Consider the following 21,701-nt stretch of genomic DNA (forward strand, 5'->3'; position numbering starts at 1 on the left):
GTAAGTAAATACAGCAAACCATACAAGTGGCCATAGAGACAAAAGTCAGATGGTCATCTCAGTAGTTGCAGAAACAGACTTTGACAAAATTCAACATGCTTTCATTATAAAAGTCCCAGAGAAAGTAGGACTGGAGGGAACATTCCGCAACATAACAGAAGCTATATATGGCAAATCCACAGTCAACATTTTCAGAATAGAGAAAAATCAGAACCAGAGCCTTTAGAGTCAGAAATGAAGCAGGGCTGCACACTATCCTCATTCCTTTTCAAGAGAGTGCTGGCAGTACTAGCTAGAGCAATAAGGCAAGAGAAGGAAATTAAAGGAATGCAAACTGGAAAAGAGGTCAAAATATCCCTATTTGCATATGATATTATACATAAAAGTTCCTTTCAAATTCCACCAGATTGGGGAATCAACAATTTCAACAAAATGACAGAATACAAAATCATTTTATAATAATTAGTAGGCTTCCTATACACCAAACACACTGAAAAAAAAAATGAGACACACCAACATTTACAATCACATTAAAAATAATAAAATGCTTAGAATAAAAAGAGTACTGGGGGAATTTCCATACTTGTCTTGAAGATAGAATGCAGAGCTCTGGTAATTAAAAAATGTGATACTATCACAAAACAGACATGTAAAAATTGGAATAAAATAGAACATTAAGTTATAAGTACATAAAACTATAGCTATTTGATATTTGACAAAAGGCCCATAAATATACACAAGAGAAAAGACAGCATTTTCAACATATGGGAGCTGGGAAAACTGGATGTTCATGTGTAGAAGAATTAAATTATGACCACTTCTATTACTCTGCACTAAAATTGGCTCCAAGTGAATCAAATACCTCAATTTGAAACCTGAAATGCTCAAATTGCTAGAAGAAGGCATGTGTGTGTGTGTGTGTGTGTGTGTGTGTGTGTGTGTGTGTGTGTGTGTGTGTGTGTAGGAAAGGCCTTTTTAAATAAGATTCCTTTTGCCCAAGAACTAGGGCTATAAATTGACATGGGATCTCATAAAACCAAAAACGCTTCTGTACAACCATGTAAAGAACTGAGTGAAGAAAAAATCCACAGGATGGAAGAAAATCTTTGCCAGCTATGCCATAAATTAAAGATCACTGCAGAGGGGTAATTTAAATAAGAAAGAGCTATTGATGCATATTCAGAGCAGATAGGAGATACACCAGAAATTAAAATTCATAAATTATAATATGCTTATTTAAAAGTCCCACAAATGAGACAAACACACAAACCTAAACAGAAAGAATGAGCAGATATTCTACAACGAAAGGTTCATGGTAAATGACGCTACCACTCAACACCAAGAGATGTTCTAGAAAAACGCCCCATGGAACAGTGCTCACCTTTACTCCTTGCCTGCTGAAAGGGCACTTAGTTTCCTCCAAGCCACCAAGGGAGCATCTAGCTGTGTGCTTTTCTTTAGTTCTCCCAACTGGTGTTCACCTGGCCCTTCCACCTGCTTCCTCAGCACATTGCTCCCATTTTTCTTACAAGATGCTTCACTCTCTGCCTTCCCTAGTAGCTATTTGTGTGGGTCTTTGTCATTCCTGCCTCCCACTGGAGAAACCACACAGGTTTACTGAAGACAGGAACCATGATTTACTTCTTTCTTCTCTCTCATTACCATGAAGCATTTAAACCAATACAGACAGAAAACCAGAGGCCTATCTGATCAATATATATATGGCTGACTATTTTCTTTCTATTACATGTTACAGTAAAACAGAAAGCCTATTTGTAAACAGACTGTCTCCCTTAAGCTGGCATGGTTTTCAAAACTTAAAAATTATGTTTGAAAATGTTACTGATGACATTTTCTATTTTGCTGTTTATAAAAATAGAAAGAACACTTTGTGTCAGGGCGTAGGGTGAAGATATTGTACTGGATGTAAATTTCTGTTTGCCACATTCCATTTCTCGGGAAGAGATATGTATTGTTTTAATTTAATGTCCCTAATAGATTAGAGTTGTTCATCAGTCTAACCATAGACTCAATTTTGTCCCCTATGCATGACCTTCCTAAATATTTGAGACAAAAATATTGCAAATGTACCATATCTAAGTCATTAAAGATAAGTAAATTTACTAGCTTCACAATACTTATTCAGGTATAGGCATGGAACAGCACTGACTCTGACTTATTTTGATTTGTTCTGGAAAGTACTTTCCCTAACAATCATAGTTATAATTCTAGGTCTAAAGTCAGACTGGATCCACCATTAGGCCAGTAAAGCAGTACTGGTCATTGGACAAGGCCACAACAAAAGTCCTTTCCAGATGTGTTCGCCTGTGGAAGGTCACCCCTGAATTTAATATTTTGAGTAGCAGCGTCAGATTCCTAGGCCCCTTGTTCCCCATGGCATCCGATAGGCAGTTGGTAGTGTCACGATGCTACAGAAGTCTGAGGCGTAGGCTTCCAGGCCTCAACGCGGCACGTACCAAACACACTGACACAGTGTCTCAGGCAAAAATTAGAGCTGTGAAAGCTGATTAATTTCACATCCATCTGAAATTCCATTTCACAACAAAACAGTTTGCTAGCTGTGAAAATTGAGTTGTTAGGATTTAAGAGATCAGCGATCCCTCTAAGTTTCTATCCAAGGTACCCCTGTGGGTGACAGGTGACTTTTTGGAAGATACTGTTCTGATGTATCAAATTCAGGCTTTTTTGACTAGTGGAGAAACAACGGTCCAGAAAACTAGGCATGCCTATGTTTGGAGACTCACTGGGCCTGGACCATGACAGTGGAGCTTACCTGCCCTGCCTGCTTGCTCAGGTTCATGCAGAGTCCTCAGGATCCAGCTTTCTTTCTCCTGTATTCTTACAAATTAGTATTTTTGAATTCTCAATGTTCTAATACTGTGAAGACCAAGTTGTGCAGTCTTGTTTCAAAAAGCATGTAATTTTAGAAATTTCTTAGCCTTGATGTAAAACCTTGGCTTCTCTCCATAAAACAAGTTGCGTTTCAAAGCAGCTTTTAAATAGGTTTTAAGGACAAATGACTCAATATACAAAATGGCAAAAGAGTAAGAAGTGAAAAACAACAGCTATTCGGTGGAGAAGGGTTAAATTAAAACATATCCTTTCTTTGTGATCTCTTCAAACCTTCTGATATAGCAATATGAACTGTAAAAGTTCAGAAGGACTGTTAGGGAGGATCGTTCGCTCTTCTTCTGACAATGAGATTCTTTGTTCATGGTTCCCACTGAAATCTCAGGTCCATAGAACAATTTAGGAAATTCTGAGCTCCTGTGTGACACCTGGGTCTTCTCCATCAAGCAATGTTAATATGCAGCTCTAAAAGTATTAGAGAAGCAGAAGATTTTATGCAAATCAGAAACCGACAAAAATAGCACTTAACCTGGAAACGCATCTTTTCCCATGAAGAACCTGCAAAGCTATAAAATCCCTTCTAGAATGTCAACTCTAGAAGAAGGAGACAGAAGAACAGGAGAACAAAGGGGGCTGAGTAGGCTTAGTGAGGAATGTTCAAGTCTGGCTTATAGTTTTGTTTTCTTTTGTTTTGTTTTTGGTGCAAACAGGGGCAAGAATGATTTGTCCAATTCTAGAGGCAGAGCTGAGTCGTCAGGTCAGTCATAAATGAATACAGGCCAATTCCTCATGTCACTGAGAACAACGGAATAAAGCTACATATCCAAAAGAATGCAGGCATCCCAAATTGGACTTGATAAGTTTACTTAAAAAACAAAGAAAAAACAAACTTGAGTGGGTAGGGCAAGGAAGTATCAACCTGGTAAAAGTTGGGAAGAGGCTTGAATAGAATGGAAATGAAATGTATGAAGTATTCAAATAACTAATAAGATGGGGGAGGGAAGGAGGGAGAGAGGAGGAAGAAAAAGAACATACCAGAAAGATGTCCCAGTGGGTCCAAGCACTTACTGTTGAAGTCTAATAATCAAAGTTTGATTACTAGAAAATACCTAAAGAAATCTGGACTGCAATGTCCTCCTTCCTAAGTGGAAAGAGATGTAGAGACAATAAAATTACCAACAAGCTTATAGGGCAGTGAGACTGGGTTGTATAGTGGACTTATATAAGCAAGGGAAGCCCTGCTTTAATAAGGAGAAAAAAACAGAACTGACTCCTGAATATTACTTTCTGATTTTATACACACCATAATGTATGCATGCCTTCTCTTACACACATACTCTTACAAACACACAAATAAAAATTTGACTTTAAAAAAAAATCTATTTTGGCAATACTTAAACATATAAGAGCAATAGAAATGAAGTTAGTATGCTGGAGAGTGGGCCAAGGGTAACCAAAGCAAGGATGTCAAATGGAGTGGGCAACAGAATCAGTCCCCTACTCTCATCATCATGTGGCCTTCATGGTGGCCCTCTTAAGAGAACAAACAAAATATCATAGCAAAAATGCAAATATATATTATTATGCTTCAAATATTATGTTCATGTTTATGTAAGATGATATGGTAGGCAGGACTTGTTACTAGTGACATGTTTTCAGATAGGCCAAGAGTTTTATTTTAAAAAGTACTAATCAAAGGTGTTGAAATAGCCACAGTTTTGAACTAGTGACTCCATACAGGTTCCACCTAGAGAAAATTAATTTGAAAATGAAATATGTTCATCTATGTGTATGATGAAAGTTTTATCTAAGATAATAAAACAGACCTTAAAATGTCTCAAATTTTCAGTAATGAGTAAACTGTGTTGAGCACCTGGTAAGTTGCTATGACATTTTCAAAGTTGATGTTCCAAGGCATCTGTTGATCTGATCATAGATGCTTTTAATATAGAAGAATAGAACACAAAATATGTGCTATGTGCAACTGTAGAAAAAAATAAGGTCACAACAACAGAAATAATGAGAAAATATACCAGGAGAGTAAGGTTTTAAAACAAAATATGATTTGATAATTTTCTTTTTAATGCATTTAGAATTAACATTATATATATCCAGCAATATCTATCTATCTATCTATATATATATCCAAAAAAGTAATATCCTTAAAAACAGAAACCCATGAATGGCAGCCATGATCCCTGACTCCAACCACTTAGAGAGTATACAGCAACCAGCCAAGAAAAGAACAGAGAGCCTCCTCTTCTTTTAGTGGGCTGCTCATAGGTTGACCCCCAAGGCTGGCTCTTCTAGCCTTTAGAAGTCTATTTTATCTGACTTAGAACAGGAATCTCATTGACATTTCTAAGGTGAATGCACATTAGACATTGGGCTTTCAAGCCAAAACTGTCATGTGCTGGAGGTGTTACCAGGAACACCCTGTATAGTCAATAAATAGTCTCACCTTCTTTATCTCTCTTTTTTAGAGTCTACTCTTGGCATCAGAAGAAATCTAAAAATTGCCTTGCCTTTGCTTCAGAAATATGTTATTGACTCTGAAACCCCAGCTTAAGGTGCCGTTTCAACCTGACTCAAATTAGTCTGGCATTCTCGTAATGTAATGAGAGGGAGAGAGAGAGAGAGAGAGAGAGAGAGAGAGAGAGAGAGAGAGAGAGAGAGAGAGAGAGAGAGAGAGAGAGAGAGAGAGGATTTAAAAGATAAAATAATTAATCACGTCTCTTATTGTAGATGAGTGGGGTAAAAGGCAGGAGAAAAATCCTGCAAAAATTAATAAAATAAATTTTCAGAAAATGTGTGACTAGTATGAGAAAACATGGCTTTAAAATTTAAACCTAGCTAAATTCTTCCGATTGAAATAGCTCTTTTAAAAGAGTTTGTTTCTTCAGTAGAATGCAATTCCTTAATAAAGTAGCACACTGGCTGTAGCCAAGAAGAAAAGAAGCCACCCTAAAAATATCTCCATAAAAATGGAAAGAGCTGACATTTCCTTCCAGGCTCCTGGAACAGTCTTGCCGGGGACCGCCCGGCTCCAGCTGTCCGGCTGGCTTCATTCTTCATTCTCCTTTATGGCTCTGCTCTGAAGGCAGTGGAAAGATTCTGAAAATGCCCCAGATCTGTGGTTTGTGTGATCTTGCATTAATTGACTAAAACTGAAAAAAGATATGCTATAAGCAAGTACCACCAATAGAATCCATAGCATTCTCAAACTAAGCATTAATGAATAAACACATTCATCCTCAAACTTAGCCTCATTAACTTTTTATACTATTAAGTACACTGCTTTTTTCATAAGCATTTAAATAGGTATTATTTGTTCATTCATTTATTCAAATGCTTCTATTGTGATAATGTACACTTGTTATATAAAATCTAGGTGAGGGTAAAAGTAACTAGACAAGACCCTTTGCCCTGAAATCATTCCAAGGCACTTCCATTCCTCAAGCCTTGCCCATAGTGAGGCAAACAGAAAATAAGTCATCATGGCTCAAACTGTTTATGGGCATGTGCAGAACCTCAATCCACAGAGCAGAGTTCTGAGATTCACATTCTTTTGCATTCATAGAATGGAGATAAGATTGGTCAACCTACCAGTGAAAGTATGAATTCCACTTACAAGTCAGAAATACCACTCTAGCCTCTTAGGGTTATGACTGAAGGTCTCACCCTCTGAGGCTATACACACATAAGAAATATCCAATCATGAATTTGTGCCAGAATAACAATGAGGAAGCCAGGCATAATAGGGGATGTATTATATAACCACAGTATTTCATAACACTCATGATGCTGGGGCATAAGGACCCAAGTTGGAAGCCTGCCCAAGCTGCATATTGATAGCATGCCTCTCAAGCAAAATGAAACAATAGACCAATGACTATATCAGCTCATCTCCTTTCAGGAGATGCTTTATTCACTTCATACTGTGTTATGGAGAAAATTTTGTTCCCTAAAATTCACACATTGAAGCCTTTGCCTTCAGTGTAACATTTTGAAGACAGGATCTTAAAGAAGAGAATTAAAGCCAAACAAAACCATAAGAGATATATTAACTACAGGAGGGAAATAAGAGCTTTAGTAATGCCACTGTGTGCGGATAAAGGACTGATTGGCCTTAAAACACTAAGATGAGGCTGATGGGAAGCCAAATAGAGAGATTAGCAGAAGCAACAAACCTAATAAGACCTTAACTTTGATTCTTCAGAACTCTGGACATACTTGTCAAACTACCCTCTGAATACATATCTTTAGAACCATAGATTAGTGATGCTCTTGGTCTCATCAGAGAAACTTCATTTTACACTGGAGGGCAGTTAAATACAGAATTCACAACTGGCCAAACAATAGAAAATATGTGTTTTTGGAGTGCTTAACCATAATTTGAGCATGAATGTCATCCATGTACCCACTCAAATGATAGCAAATTTCAATATTCTACTGTTATTTGCAATTGCAATTTCCAAACCCATCAATGTAATCTGCAATTCACCAAAGTAATAGATTAAAAAGAACAAACATATAATCATCTCAACGTGTATTTGTCAGACTTTGAGTAAGTCCCATCCTAGCTAATGATCATGAAGTCTCAGTTGTGTCCAAGTCCTGATTTAAGGATGTTTGTTGTTACAAGAAAGGATACGGATGACGATACGCAGATAGGAGTACCTGATACCTTTCACAGTATCATCACAGGTGAGCACGTCATTTATGGGCAAATATTTGGATGAATGATGCTGATAAAGGATGTTTTGAATAATTGACTATTAAAGCTTATAAGCAATACTGGTACTTTTTTTTTTTTTTTTTAAACAGAGCATCCAGAAAACACTTCCCACAGCCATTCTCATTTTGTTCCAATTGTGCAGAGGCTGTAACTTCTCCCTTCATCCTGTTCTTAATTCTCATCCTTCTTAGTCCCCATTATTCGCACACCATTCATGAGAAGGCTCTGATTAACAGCCTTCCAGATGGAGCTGTTTTATTCTAGGAACTGGAGGAAGAACAACTTTTTAAATGATTTTTGATTTGTATAATTCTGTTCACACTCCACTGCAAATGTTACCATATCAAATAGCATCAGATGTAAATGACCATGTACAATATAAATCTAGAATGTATAAAAATATTAATCAGCTCTTCTCTTTCCTCTACAGTTTGCAATTTGTCAAAATGTTTGCTATCCTTACAAAATCACAGGGATCCATGCTTTCATGTGTAAAAGATAAAGATACTCAAAGCTTAATTACATCTTTATCACCTACCCAAAAGTTTTGAGTCTTTAAACTCACAGAAATCCACAAAGCAAATTAATAAAGGTTATGTATTCCAACAAGTATCAGAAGTATGTAACCTCAAATTCATGAGACAAACACAAATACCAATGCAGTACCCAATCCTTTTAATAGTGATCCAGGAAAGATAGAAGGGGGAGAGAGACAGACATAATCAAAATAAAATATGTCCATGTTAAAAAGCAACTTGATTAAATTCAGAAAGGGAGGATCAATTATACAATATACCCTGCTTTGTATTAAAATCTTTGTGATAATTTCCATAAGATTGTGCTTCATGTTTGGATTTTATTGAAATCACACCTGCTTATAGTTTCTTGGTTGAGGGTCAGGCATATGGCCAGAAAATATACTTCAATGTGAGGAAAAATAAAACATTATAAATTTACTTTAGTAATTTATTGATTATTGTGAACTAGTTTATTATCTGGCATATCACAGATTTCAAATAATCATACATTCTCATTTTCAATGCATAGGTGACTTTGGCAACTCATTGTGATATAGAGGATGTCTACTTGCATTAGGTTATAATGAGAAGAGTGCATCTGATTTATAGCCCACATTCCTGGAAGGCCACAAACTGCTCTTGCCATACTATTCATCTTTAACTCTTGAGCACAATCGAAAGACCCAGGTTGTTTGGCAACATGGACAATTCCTGGAGAATGTTCACAAAAACATTGGCTATCAGTCTTGGGCCACAAAAAGAACCATGGACCAATTATATAACCCGATCAAGAACCACAGAACTCCATACTCTTCTCCTCACCACCTTTATTTGCCCTCCTCTTATTTTTACTTCTTCTTTGTGTTTTATAAGAGTTTTACTCTATTACCCTAGACTAGCCTCAAAAGCAGCACGCATTCTGTCTTAACCTCCTAAGTATAGAGTTGTGAGTTGTGAGCCACCATGCCTAGTTTCTATGCCACATTATAAGAGCTCTATATTTGGAGTAAAAATGTCATTTGTATATTAATTATTGTTTACATATGAGTCTTGGCTCTGTGTTTTGTTCATAGCAAGGTACATCTTATCTTTAGTTCATAGTATAATAATAATAAATAATGATAATAATAATAATAATTAATAATAATAATAATAATAATAATAATAATAATAATAATAAATAATGTCAAGAATGTGCCAACTAGACCTCCATCTTCTCAAAACCTCAAATCATCAAATTTCTAGAATACAAATAATATTTCTAAAAGTTTTTAAATGAGATAGTTATAGAGATACAACAGAGCAGAAATAATAAATGCAAGCTCCTGCATTGAAATCTTGGTACTCCAGTCCTCAATAGAAAAACACAAAATGATTTAATTTTTGGAGTTTCTAATTTCTCAACTATAAGAGAGAGTAAATAATGCTACTTCAGACATCTTTTTGAAGATATGATAAAAGTCATGTATTTAAAGTACCCTGTATATTTCCTGACTCATCAGAAAAAAATGCTGTTTAGGAGATGCTGGGATTCTTTGTGCCTACCCAAAACCTACTCACTTGTTCCAGCCAGAGTTTACCTCATGGTCATCTATGAATATTCACATTTACAAAGAATACAGGAATTCAGGGGCTTTCTGTATACTGTACCTCAAGGGCTCTCAGAAGCGGTGTCCTTAAGTTTGCTCAGCTAAATAGCCAATGCACACTTCACTCCTTCATTTTTAAAATTTATTTAAACTTGTCCTCCAGTTTTAGCCAAAGTGACTTTTCTATGTAGCATCCTCTTCCTCTTTTTTTTTTCTCTCTCTTTTCTTTTCTGTGCCATCTGTCTCTTTTGGTTTCTTGGCTGATAATGGAAATCCCTAAGGTAATTCACTAAATATCAAGGAATTCCGCATTCATCTAGGCACTGGACCAGTCATACCGATACCAAAAGTACCAAGCATGCTTACACTGAATGAACTGATTCGTCTCCAGCATTCATGGTAATGTGTAAATGCAGTGCTATGCAATATTCATTATGAAAGAAGCAGAACAGGTGAGCACATATGCCTCAGGCATCATCCACAAAATCAGCACTGCCCATCGCATGGTAGGTGAAGTATTAGTTACCATTAGCTGCTTGTTCTCCAGAGCTCCTGATCCAGCTACACATATCTTTGCTATGAAAGGCTTCAAAAAGTGTTTCAGTACCCGTGCCAATGCAGCCGTGTTCCACAGCCCAGAGCATAGGAAAGCAGTCTGTCACGAAAAGACTTCAGCCAAGAAGCCAAATTCTTTTCAAGGCAAATCAGACAGACAGTTCTCTAACCGTCTGTCTCCAGACACATTGACAGATTGAGCTGTGAAGTCAACCACTGAGGACTCAATCAGAGCCACCCACTCTGGGCAGCTGCACACTCAGCTGCCCCTAAAGGCTCCAGTCAGGCAGGCCATGAACACAGGAGCCCATTACTGAATCCTGCCCTTGAGAACTGCATCCAGGTTTTGCCGAGCTACAAGTCAAGCTCCGAGAAACAGTCAAAAGAGGTTCTATGGGGTTTCCGAAACCACCCTTTAAGAGACTCATGGTAATCTGGTTATGATTTCAGAAGCAGAGAGTGAAAGAACAAGAGAGAATAATTTGGGGCGGGGGAAAGTTACACCAGGCCAGGGACAATACAAAGTAGGACAACTTGAAATCCCCATGCAAATTGCATGCCTCTAGGTACCAATTTGCCTTGCAGCAGAATTTAGGCGTCCTAAAGTTAAATTATGCATGCAACAGCCTCATTATCCACAGTGGTATTTTCATATAAAGATCTGAAGACAAAATGTAAGCTTGCCTCTTGGAGCCTTTAGAAAAAGCCATAGACAAATCCGCATATGGAACAACTCTGGTTCCACCTGCTGCTGCCTGTACAGATGGGGAAGATGTGACCAAGGGGACTCCCCGCAGCAGCCAACTCCACAGGCTGAGCTCTGCGCATCACCAACCCAGACATCTCTTTCAGATGCTGCAATTTTGCAAAACGTTCTAAACACGTCATTCCAAAGTTGCAATGCACACTGCTGGGATAAAGAGATGTTTCCTATAACTGTATTTTGTGAGGTTTTTTGGTCCTCATGTTAATATAGTCTTTCTGGTATTAGACCAAAATAAACATGTTTGAAAGGTCTAGATGTTCTTTCTGCCATTTGTCAGGAGTTACTTCTTCAAGAGCGTTACTATTGTTGCCGAATAGATTTTTCAGTCAGTCACCAAATACAGATGTGTCACTTAAAGTGAAAGCAGGACTTGAAAGACAAAGGAGATTTTGTTCCAGCTTTCAAGATGTTCGCCTTGTAGTGGGGTGGTAGCCTGGTTGGTGCTTATACATTGAAATGTGCCCCTGTATGACGCAGGTGGAGCAGAGAGGTCGCTGTGAGAGATGGGGGCACTGGAGTGTCACCTTGAAACAGTAGCGAAGAACATGTCAGAAAGACCTTTTGGCACATCCACACATGTGCAAAGAGATGAAGATGGTGTGGTCCACAAGCCTTTTTGGAGAAGCGTGAATACAGTCTCGATAACCAGAGTGTAAACTTTAAGCACACGAGATTGAAAAAAGAAAGAGCTATGCTACGACTAACTTTTTTTTTGTGCCAATTAGAGGACCTTAGATGTGTGTATGAGGTAGGGGTGCTGAGCTTCCTCTGCAGAGGCCAATGTCATCTCTCCAGAATAATTTTAGAGAAAAATCTTTCACTAAGTCTAGAGCTCAGGGCTGCAGCTAGATTGACTAAAAACTGAATGTGGCATTCATCTGTCTCTGCCCTCCTAGGCCCTGACTAGGGTTATAGAACTTCATTACTGTACTAACTTTTTACAAAGGTTGTGGACATCTAAACTCAGGTCCTCTTTTATGCAGTTTACCCACGAAGCCAGCTTGCCATCTTGTGCTTAGATTTCATTTTAAATTTAAAATATATTTATTAATATCACCCTTGTATGTATATTTCTCTTTCATATCTATCTATTGTCTATCTATCTATCATCTATTATCTATCATGTTTCTCTCTCATATCGACCATCTATTGATCTATCTGTCCATATTTCTCTCACACATCTATCTATGTATCTATTATCTGTATATCTATCTATCTATCTATCTATCTATCTATCTATCTATCATGTATCTATCTATCATGTATCTATCTACCTATATTATCTGTCTCTCTGCTTAAGTGAGAAAGAGCCAAAGAGAGAAACAGAGAGATAGGTAAAATGTTTCTCACTTGCATGCAGAAATTATGGAACAATTTTTGGAAGCTGATTCACTTTTGGTTCTAGGGATCAAACACATTTGTCAGGTTTACACAGTAAACAGTTCTACCTGCTGAGTAACCACTGGACTTTATATCCCAAGGATTAGATGTCTGAATTAAGGATTCAAATAAACAGTGGTGAGGTTTGAAGGTTCTGGTAGAAAATGAGATAGGTGACTACACAGACAACTCTTCGTGATAAAATATAGATTGTGATCTGCAGGTTTAAATGTGTCCACCAACTTCACAACCATTTAATAATGCCAGTAACATGTCAAATATTTTCATGGTATTTAAGTTTGGACTGGAGAGAGCATACCCCTTCTCAACAAGATCTGACATCTTTGAAAACTTGATTTCTGGTAAGCTAACTGGAAAAACTGATCTGAGTGCCATGCTTATGAGTTAGAGTCAAGGAGAGTGATGTATAACAGCTATGGCTTCTGCAGACCATGCATGGCCAGCAGCTTGGATTCTGGTCCATGTAAATAACTGACTGAGGTCCCTTGGTTACTAAGGAAACAGCCTCAGCACTGAACTCATACTGCCTTTATGAGGTTACAGAAGAACCAGCCTACAAGTATTAGTTTGGAACAATTAAAGCACACTCGTAAAAGTAGGCAAAGGCATACATCCTACAGTCTAGACCTTACAAAACTTGACTTGGAAGACATTTGTGAGACAGGGAATTCTTTCTTTTTCTTTTCTTATTATTTTATTTTAAACTTACATGTCCATTGCATATTATGCATATTATGGTTTCTCATTGTGAATTTTTAAGGGATTCCTGTGTGTGTAAACCTGTGTGTCTCTGCATCTTATATGTGTTCCTGGTGGTTTTTCTTTTTTTTCTGTTTGTTTTGTCATATTCTTGCTTGTTTGTTTTTGTTTTATCATATTGCATTACATTCCATTGCAATATAGGCAGAAAGGGTCCTGATGGAAAAGAAAGTGGGAAGTAACTAGGAAAAATGTGTGTGTGTGTGTGTGTGTGTGTGTGTGTGTGTGTGTGTGTCTGTGTGTGTATCCTAATCAGAATATACTGTAAGAAAAATATACTTTAAATTAAAGAAAGAAAAAAAAGAAAGAAATATCAATTCTGTAAGAAAAATACACTTTAAATTACAGAAAAGAAAAAAGAAAGAAAAATCTGAAGTATTGAGAAACAAACACAAACTACAAATAGAATGACATCCCATTTGGTCATTTTCTACATTTTTCTTATAGCACCAAGAGTTTCAATAGGAAAAGGGGTATTAAAACGTCTGGTAGAATTCTTTGAGGGACAAGACAAATGATTTACTTCATGATTATTCATGGCATTGGAGAGATGGCTCAGCAGTGCAGTGAAGAGCGCTGGCTGTTCTTGCAGAAGAAAAAAGGGTTCAGTTACTGGACCCCACGCAGTAGCTCACAATTATCTGTAACTCCAGTTTTAGGGAATCCTATGTCATCTTCTGGCCTCTGTTGGCATCGAGAATATGTATGGTAAACATACATATATGAAGGCAAAAGACTTTTTTTTTTCCCAAGACAGGATTTCTCTGCTTAGCTTTGACTGTGCTGGACTCACTTTGTAGACCAGGATGGCCTTGAAATCACAGCGATCTACTTGACTCTGCCATCCTGAGTGATGGGATCAAAAGCATGTGCTACCACACCCAGTGGCAAAAGACTTTTATACATTAAAAATTAAGCTTATAATCCAATCAGTTCAGTGTCCAAAGGATACTGTGCTCCTTTAGGGGCAGTATGAATGTTAGAGAAGTATTTGTTCATGGGATCTGAGACCTCTTGCATGAACACATGAAAACAGAACCTCCCAAAGCATACCCCAGAGATTACTACAGCATGCAATCAACACCATCACTGGTGATGGTCAATTCTGAATTCCCATCTACTTTGCAGCGTCATTGCTCCCAACACACCCTCAATTCTTTCTACAATAACCACATACCAAAGATACTTTGACTTCAACATAAAGTTAAAGGAGGTAAACATTCTCTTACAGGAGACTCCATTCTTGTTTCCATTATGTCATCTAACTTCAGAAGTGTCACCTGAGTGGCACTTAGACATAAAGTGGTTATCTCTGCTTTGCATCTTCTGTAGGCTTTGGTATAGCCCTTAGGAGAAGATTAAGACCTACTTCCTGCTAGGTAAAGATAAATGTACTTTTGACAATATTGATTGGTGCCTGTATTTTGCTTCAGGCCATTCTAAAATATCAGCATACGTCAAAGACAGAGCTTTACTCTACTGTCTCATAACCAGCATGCCACATAGACACCTCCAGGCACTGAAAAGGCATTCAAAAAATCCTCAGGCTGTGAATGTTTTAGTGTACTAAGCATCAGCTTCAACAGTATTATATATTGCTAATAACAGATTTTACAGTGTTGCACTCATTCATTCATTTATTCATTCACCATTAATTTAAAATATGGTTTGTGCTATAACCCAACTTATCCTTTGGATTTACATTGGTCTTGGCTCAATCTCCCAGTTGCTAGGGTTACAGGTTGGTGTTTCCATATCTGGCTATGATCATTTTTATTTTCGTGTGTTAAAATTTTCATTCTATGTGCATTTTTGAAGGTATAGCATGCATGGAAATATGGAAATTCCAGCGTTGTGGTCATACCGGGAGAAACAAAACTTTATGTGTGTAAATATTGCTTCTGGTAATTTAAATCTATTCATACATGCATGGTGATTATCAGGTTCAAGTTTATAATTTTATACAGAGGGAAATTATGTCAGTGAGAATAGTATTTCTACTGATATGGTCTTTTAATAGGAAAGGACATGGAAAAGTATTCCTTCTATGAACTTGGTGTTTCATCTCTTTTTGAGGTTGGTGACATAATTCTGAAAATGAAATGAGTAAGTCATCTTTCTTACCTTGGCATTCGCTCCCCATTCTAAAAGATGAGAAGTTGGCATGAGAGACCTCTGGGGTCCCTCCAAATTTAAAACCCTGCCATCTGGCAATGCTAGGCAACTGGGCAGAATCAAGATAATGAATGAAAAGTTTGGAATATCATCAGAACATGAACAAATGTAATTATAATTTTAAAATGACAGAAAGCCACAACTCTTCCTAAATAACATTAGCTCATGTGGATTGAATTTCTGTTGTCAAGCCAATAAGCAGAAAATGACAATGAAATGCTTATTTAGAAAGAATTCACAAGAGGAACATATATTCCATTTAGTATGTGGTGAGAAACCTGGTAGATTATTTTTTGTAACTGTGTAAATTATTTCCCACAGTATCTCATTCTTTACTGTGGATCTAGTCAAAGGTTAGCTAAAGGCATATGGGTATTTAGTTAGGTGCAGAGGTCATAATCCTCAAATATAGTTTCTCTTTCTGAGAAGAAATAGTATACCAAAAAGTGTGTGTGAGAGTGGATCTTCAAGGAAATTCCCTTTCTTTCAAATTAAAAAAAAATTACAATATATTTTAACCATATTCTTTCTCCTCTTCAACTACTCCCAGATCCTTCCCACCCAACTTTCATTCATCCTCTCTTCTCTCTGTCTTACTGTCCCCAAAACATTCAAGCCTCAAAAGAAAAAAAAAAAAAAAAAAACCCAAACGCAAAACAACAAGAAATAAGAAAACCAGTGAGAGAAAAACAAACAAAAGTAACCAAACCCACCTTATCCACCTTCTGAAAAACTCGGTATTATCATAAGGACGCCATGAGTGATCTATACATAGTTTCTATAGCTTCTGTACTTCATTGATGTAGAGACAGATGTCCTGACATCCCCACACCTACCACTGTGTGGCCTGAGAGCTGTACCTGCTTCCGCAGCACCTTCATCTAAAGATGGCTCTCAGAAGCTAAGATCACCATGTGACTGATCCATGGTGGGTGGGCATTGAGAAGATAGCCCGGAGACTCAGAGTGCTCAGGAAATACTAACCCCAACCTGCCTGGAGGAAAGAAATGACACCCTTCTTTTCACAGTGTGCTCAAATTAAAAAAAAAAAAAAGACAAAACAATCATTTAATTCAGCATGGTCTTTGGGCTGAACAGGAATTATTGTTTCTCCACACAAATAGAAAACTAAAACAGAGGCAGTATGATGGGATGTATACATGTTCTATATTATTGTACTAGACTGTGTGTGTGTGTGTGTGTGTGTGTGTGTGTGAGAGAGAGAGAGAGAGAGAGAGAGAGAGAGAGAGAGAGAGAGAGAGAGAGAGAGAGAGAGAGAGATGTGTATATGTGCATGTGAGTGGTGTATGTGGGTAAAGGTACATGTGCAAAAATCACAGGACAAACCTTTGGTGTTAGTATTTACTTCTCTTCCTTATTTGTCACAGGGTCTCTTTGTCACCAGCTAAAACATGGTAGCTGCCCCAGAACCTTCTACACATGTTCCTGTCTTTGCCTTCATCTTCCCATAGGACATTCTGGCTTTTAGGGTAGAGTGTCAGGGATACAAGATTAAGTTGTCATGCCGTTTGTCTAAAAATTGGTTTTAGCCTTGAGCCACTTCTTCAGATACAATGGATTTTTAATTATTATTTAACCTCATAAGTAAAAGTCCATAATCAAAGTATAAAATCACTCACACACACACACACACACACACACACACACACACACACACACACACACGCACATACACCCCTAAGCAAAAATGGAATCCCTTAATAAGTGTCTAGATACCTATATTTGAGTATACGGAATTTGGATTTTTTTGGTGGCTGAACTTTATTGCCGTAAGAACTAGGCCAAAATCAAAGATACCATTTTCCAACTAGCTACAACAAGTTTATCAATTGTGGGAGCATTTGCTTTGCAACTGTTAACTTGATCTTTCCCAAGGTCTATACAAGTGAAGAACAGAAAATGTCAGTCTTTGAATTATGCTCCACAAGAAGAACTAGGAATCACACTACAATCTCATTTGTTTGGAACGAAAAGTGTAAGATTTTCAAATGTGGCATTTGGTGGAGATGCTGGGAGATGAGTCAGCTGGTAAAGTTCTGGCCCCGTAACCATGAGGACCTGAGTCCGGTTTTGAGAACACACACAAAAATCTGGGCATGGCAGCGTACAATTGGAATCTCATGCTACTATGAAGGAAACAGCCCTTCAAGTGGGGCTCACTAGCCAGTTAGTCTACTCAGTGAGCCAAGGTCCACGTGATAGACTGTCTCAACAAGCAACTTGCATGGATGACTCTTGAGCAACCATATGCAACGGTGAACTCTGGACTCTACATGCCCCTCCCAACACACTTGTATACACATCCCTGCACATACATACCCACAAAAAAAAAAAAAAAAAAAAAAAAAAAAACCCAAAAAAACGGATATATGATGGAAATGGAAGGAAAAAAAATCAACTTCCAAAAACAAGCTTCAACTTTCAACTGACTCTATAGATAAAGATAGAGAAGAACCCCTCTTCTCTCAGATGTCCCACTGGGCAGCTCCTCACTATGAGTCAGGAAAGAGATGAGGGAAGTATGACCCTTCCTTGTGCTGCCTTGCAGTGAGCAACAGCAGCACGTCCCCATGCTCCGCTCTCTTCATTAGCTAACCTCCAATGGTGATATGTTGCTGGCGTTTCACAATGCCTGGAGTGAATTTTTACCTAGAAAAGACAGCCTCCATCGCAGTATCTCTGGAGAAGGGGGCAGAGATGAAGGCAGAAAGATGGAGACTGAACTTTTATTGCTTTTCAAAGAATAAACAACTGGCTCTTGTTTCATATTCTTCTGCCTCAGATGTGCTAGCTGCTGCAAGTTATATATAGTTCTCATAGTTTTGTTTTGTTTTTTGTTTTTTTTTTGCAGTGGAAATATGATTGAAAGAAATTGCTGGCATATTCAACCCAGCTGACCTTAAAACACTTTCACATACAATAGCCCAAAGTATCTGATGTTTGTGCTTTGGGAAATTCAATATTTTTCTTTTGTGCTCAGTTGTCTCAATGTTATTCATTTTTGTCAATATTATTTGGAAGAAAGTTCAAATCTTCAGACAGCTTTGATAGTTTAAAAAATAGTTTTATACTGAAGATAATTCTTCCAACCCATGGCATAAAGCACACTAACATTTTAAGGGTATTCATTATATGTAGGATAAAAGACACAAACTCAGAAATGAACAGCATTTAACCTGAGTCACCATGATAGAAAAATCCATAATTGAACTCTTTGACGTCCTCAGGAAGCACAGGACAGCTAGCATGGCCCCTGCAGCCTGTTCCGACTTCCATTTGTAAAATAGAAATTGTGAGAATGCAGGAGATAAAGGATACAGCTGCAGTGCCACAGCGGCAGTCAGAGGTCACCCTCCTATGAAGAGATTACGCCTGTAGCAGTGGGGATGGATTGCAGGGAGAGCATAGAGGATTCTTTCCTTAGAAACTAGTTAAGGCCTTTGGCATTTGCCCAAGAGATAGAGTGTGGAACTGAAAATGGAGTTATACCAAGAACAGGAAAAGGCTCTGACTGATGAAATTTACTCGGAGGTAGAATGAGTAAACACAGGTTAAGTGGATTAAAGGAGTTGAGGTTTAGGTTGAGCAGTGTTATTAAAGTAATGATAATGGTAATGATTATGATATCACTGAAAACCACTCATTATTGAACCGTTCAGTATAGAAGAGCCACAATAGAAGGACCAGTTTGAGTTGAAAGTACTGAATTCACATTAGCAATTGCCAGGTTACCTCTTTAGACCCAGACTCATGGCCATCATCTTTCTGTTGCCCCGCCATTGTGTTTACGCTCCTCACATTTGCTTCTCACTCACATCATTGTTGATCTTAATCAGTTCTTCAGCCTCTCCTATTACACTGGTCTTTGTTCGGCCATTACATGGAATAAGGATGACTTGCCTTCCTGTCATAATACCATTCATTCCCTGTCAAGCACATCATGAACCATTACCCAGTCAGTGAAAAGGTTGTTTAAAGATGTGTAGCTAGGGGGAGAGCCTGAGTTGGCCTTTTCTGCTCGCTCCCCCACTGCCCTCTAGGACGGCTCGGGCTGCACCACGCTCCTGCGCTGTCAGGCTAGTGTCGCTGTCCCCAGCCGCCACTATGATCATCTACCGGGACCTCATCAGCCATGACGAGCTGTTCTCCAACATCTACAAGATCCGGGAGATCGCAGACAGGCTGTGCCTGGAGGTGGAGGGCAAGATGGTTAGTAGAACAGAGGGTAACATCGATGACTCGCTCATTGGTGGAAAGGCTTCCACTGAAGGCCCGGAGGGCGAAGGTACCGAAAGCACAGTAGTCACTGGTGTTGGTATTGTCATGAACCATCACTTACAAGAAACCAGCTTCACAAAAGAGGCCTACAAAAAGTGCATCAAAGATTACATGAAATCACTCAAAGGTTAAGTTGAAGAACAGAAACCAGAAAGAGTAAAGTCTTTTATGACTGGGGCTGCAGAGCAAATTAAGCACATCCTTGCTAATTTCAATAACTACTAGGCTTTTTATTGGTGAGAACATGAACCCAGATGGTATGGTTGCTTTCTTGAACTACCGTGAAGATGGAATGATTCCCCTCATGATTTTCTTTAAGGATGGCTTACAGGTGGAAAAATGTTAACAAACTGGACCCGTTACCATGACTGGCTACTGCTTACCATCGAACAATACCAGGACTAGGACAAATGGGACTGATGTCATCTTGAGCTTTTATTTTGACTGTGATTTATTCTGAGTGGAGGCATCGTTTTTGTAAGGAAAAAAAAAAAAACATGTCTTGTAGGTTGTCTAAAAATAAAGTGCATTTAAACTGGGGGAAAAAAAGATGTCAGCTAATTTTTGTTATGTTTTGTTTTTGTTTTTGTTTTTTGTTTTTTTTTTTTTTGTTGTTGTTGTTGTTGTTCTCAATAAACTTTGAGAAGTACAATATCACATTCCAGGTAATCAGGAATCTAATCTCAGACCTTAATATGCCTCAAGTAGAAAAATAAAACAAATTTCACCTGTTTTGAACCTGTTTTCGTTATTTTCCTAAATGGTTATGCTGTTAAAATGCCTTTCTAAGGACTTATATTTATACCCATTAATCTGGCATGATCATAACCTTGGTTGAAGAAGATCTTCTTTTTAGTAGGCAGCAGTCAATGCTGAGATAACCTTATCATGACTGCCTAAAGTGGTAAGAACAATAGTGTGAGTGGCCTGGCCTAAGTGGGATATGTTTATCACTCCCAGACATATCAGGAATCCTCATGAAAGGGAAGTACAAAGAATGTAAGGGTTGGAGGGTGGGGAGATTGTTGTAAAATGTTGTCTTTTGGACATGACATGTCTATTATACTCATGAATTCACAGCAGCTACAGTTACCAAAATTAGACCAACACAGGATTAAAGTCAGTCAATTTTCCAGCATAGGTGGGAGGGTGATGGTTATGAGGCCCAAACTTTAACTGAAAAGATATTAGCAATCTGATGAAGGAAGAAAAATATTTTTTTTTGAGGGCAGGTCTATTACTAGGTTTCCAATATTCCATTGGTTGTCTCCATATCCATGTCCATATGGACAATGCTAATTGTACTTAGTGAGTTATCAAACAACAACAAGAAGACATGAATTTTGGAGAAGGAGATGATAAGGGAGGTACAGGATCATTGGAAAGGTGAAATGGGGGTGGATATGATTATATCTTACTATATTCACTTATGAAATTCAAGAGTAAACAACATAGACACATGTGAAAAATAAAACCACAGAGTTTCACACTTAATAGTTCACATATACAATGCAGTATACTAATATATTAATATATTGGATCATAGACCCCACACATTATAAGCCTGCTACCTGAGGAAAACACTCACTATCAATATTAGGCAGCTATGAACTCTGCAAGCAACAGTAAAGATTGTCCTGGCAATACATGTCACTGGAGCAATAGTGGCATATATCCTACAAGAGTAACCAAGCACATTCAGAATGCATTTCAGGCCCACTCAGTGAGATGGACCACACACTTGACATCCTTATCAGGGACAAGAACCTGTGATTAGGTAAGTCAAAGACCCTGGGAAAGAATGTACTACTACAATTCTGTTAAGCAGATATAGTGTCAAAATGATACCGAATGAATTAAGGATTTACCTATAAATCAGTGCCTCTCTCAACCCTCATCTGAGAAACTTTTTGCAGTAGATTGAAATTAACACAGGCATTATAGCTTGTTAGTGTGCAGAGAATAAGAGCCTAAGGAGTGCTCAATCCAAAATGGGCCATCGACATGACACACCCTCCCCTAAGGCTCAG

At 38.0% G+C, this 21,701-nt stretch overlaps 1 protein-coding gene and 1 pseudogene across 7 annotated transcripts in view; one reads left to right on the plus strand and one right to left on the minus strand.

Moving 5' to 3' along the window:
• Window positions 1-21,701, minus strand: part of Nrg3 (neuregulin 3) — a 1,024,516-nt gene that overhangs the window by 593,298 nt on the left and 409,517 nt on the right. The gene's annotated exons all lie outside the window — the stretch shown is intronic.
• LOC127185703 (translationally-controlled tumor protein-like) lies at window positions 19,466-20,017 on the plus strand (annotated as a pseudogene).

This window comes from Acomys russatus, chromosome 3 (genome assembly GCF_903995435.1).
Source record: "Acomys russatus chromosome 3, mAcoRus1.1, whole genome shotgun sequence".
Taxonomy (NCBI): Eukaryota; Metazoa; Chordata; class Mammalia; order Rodentia; family Muridae; genus Acomys; species Acomys russatus.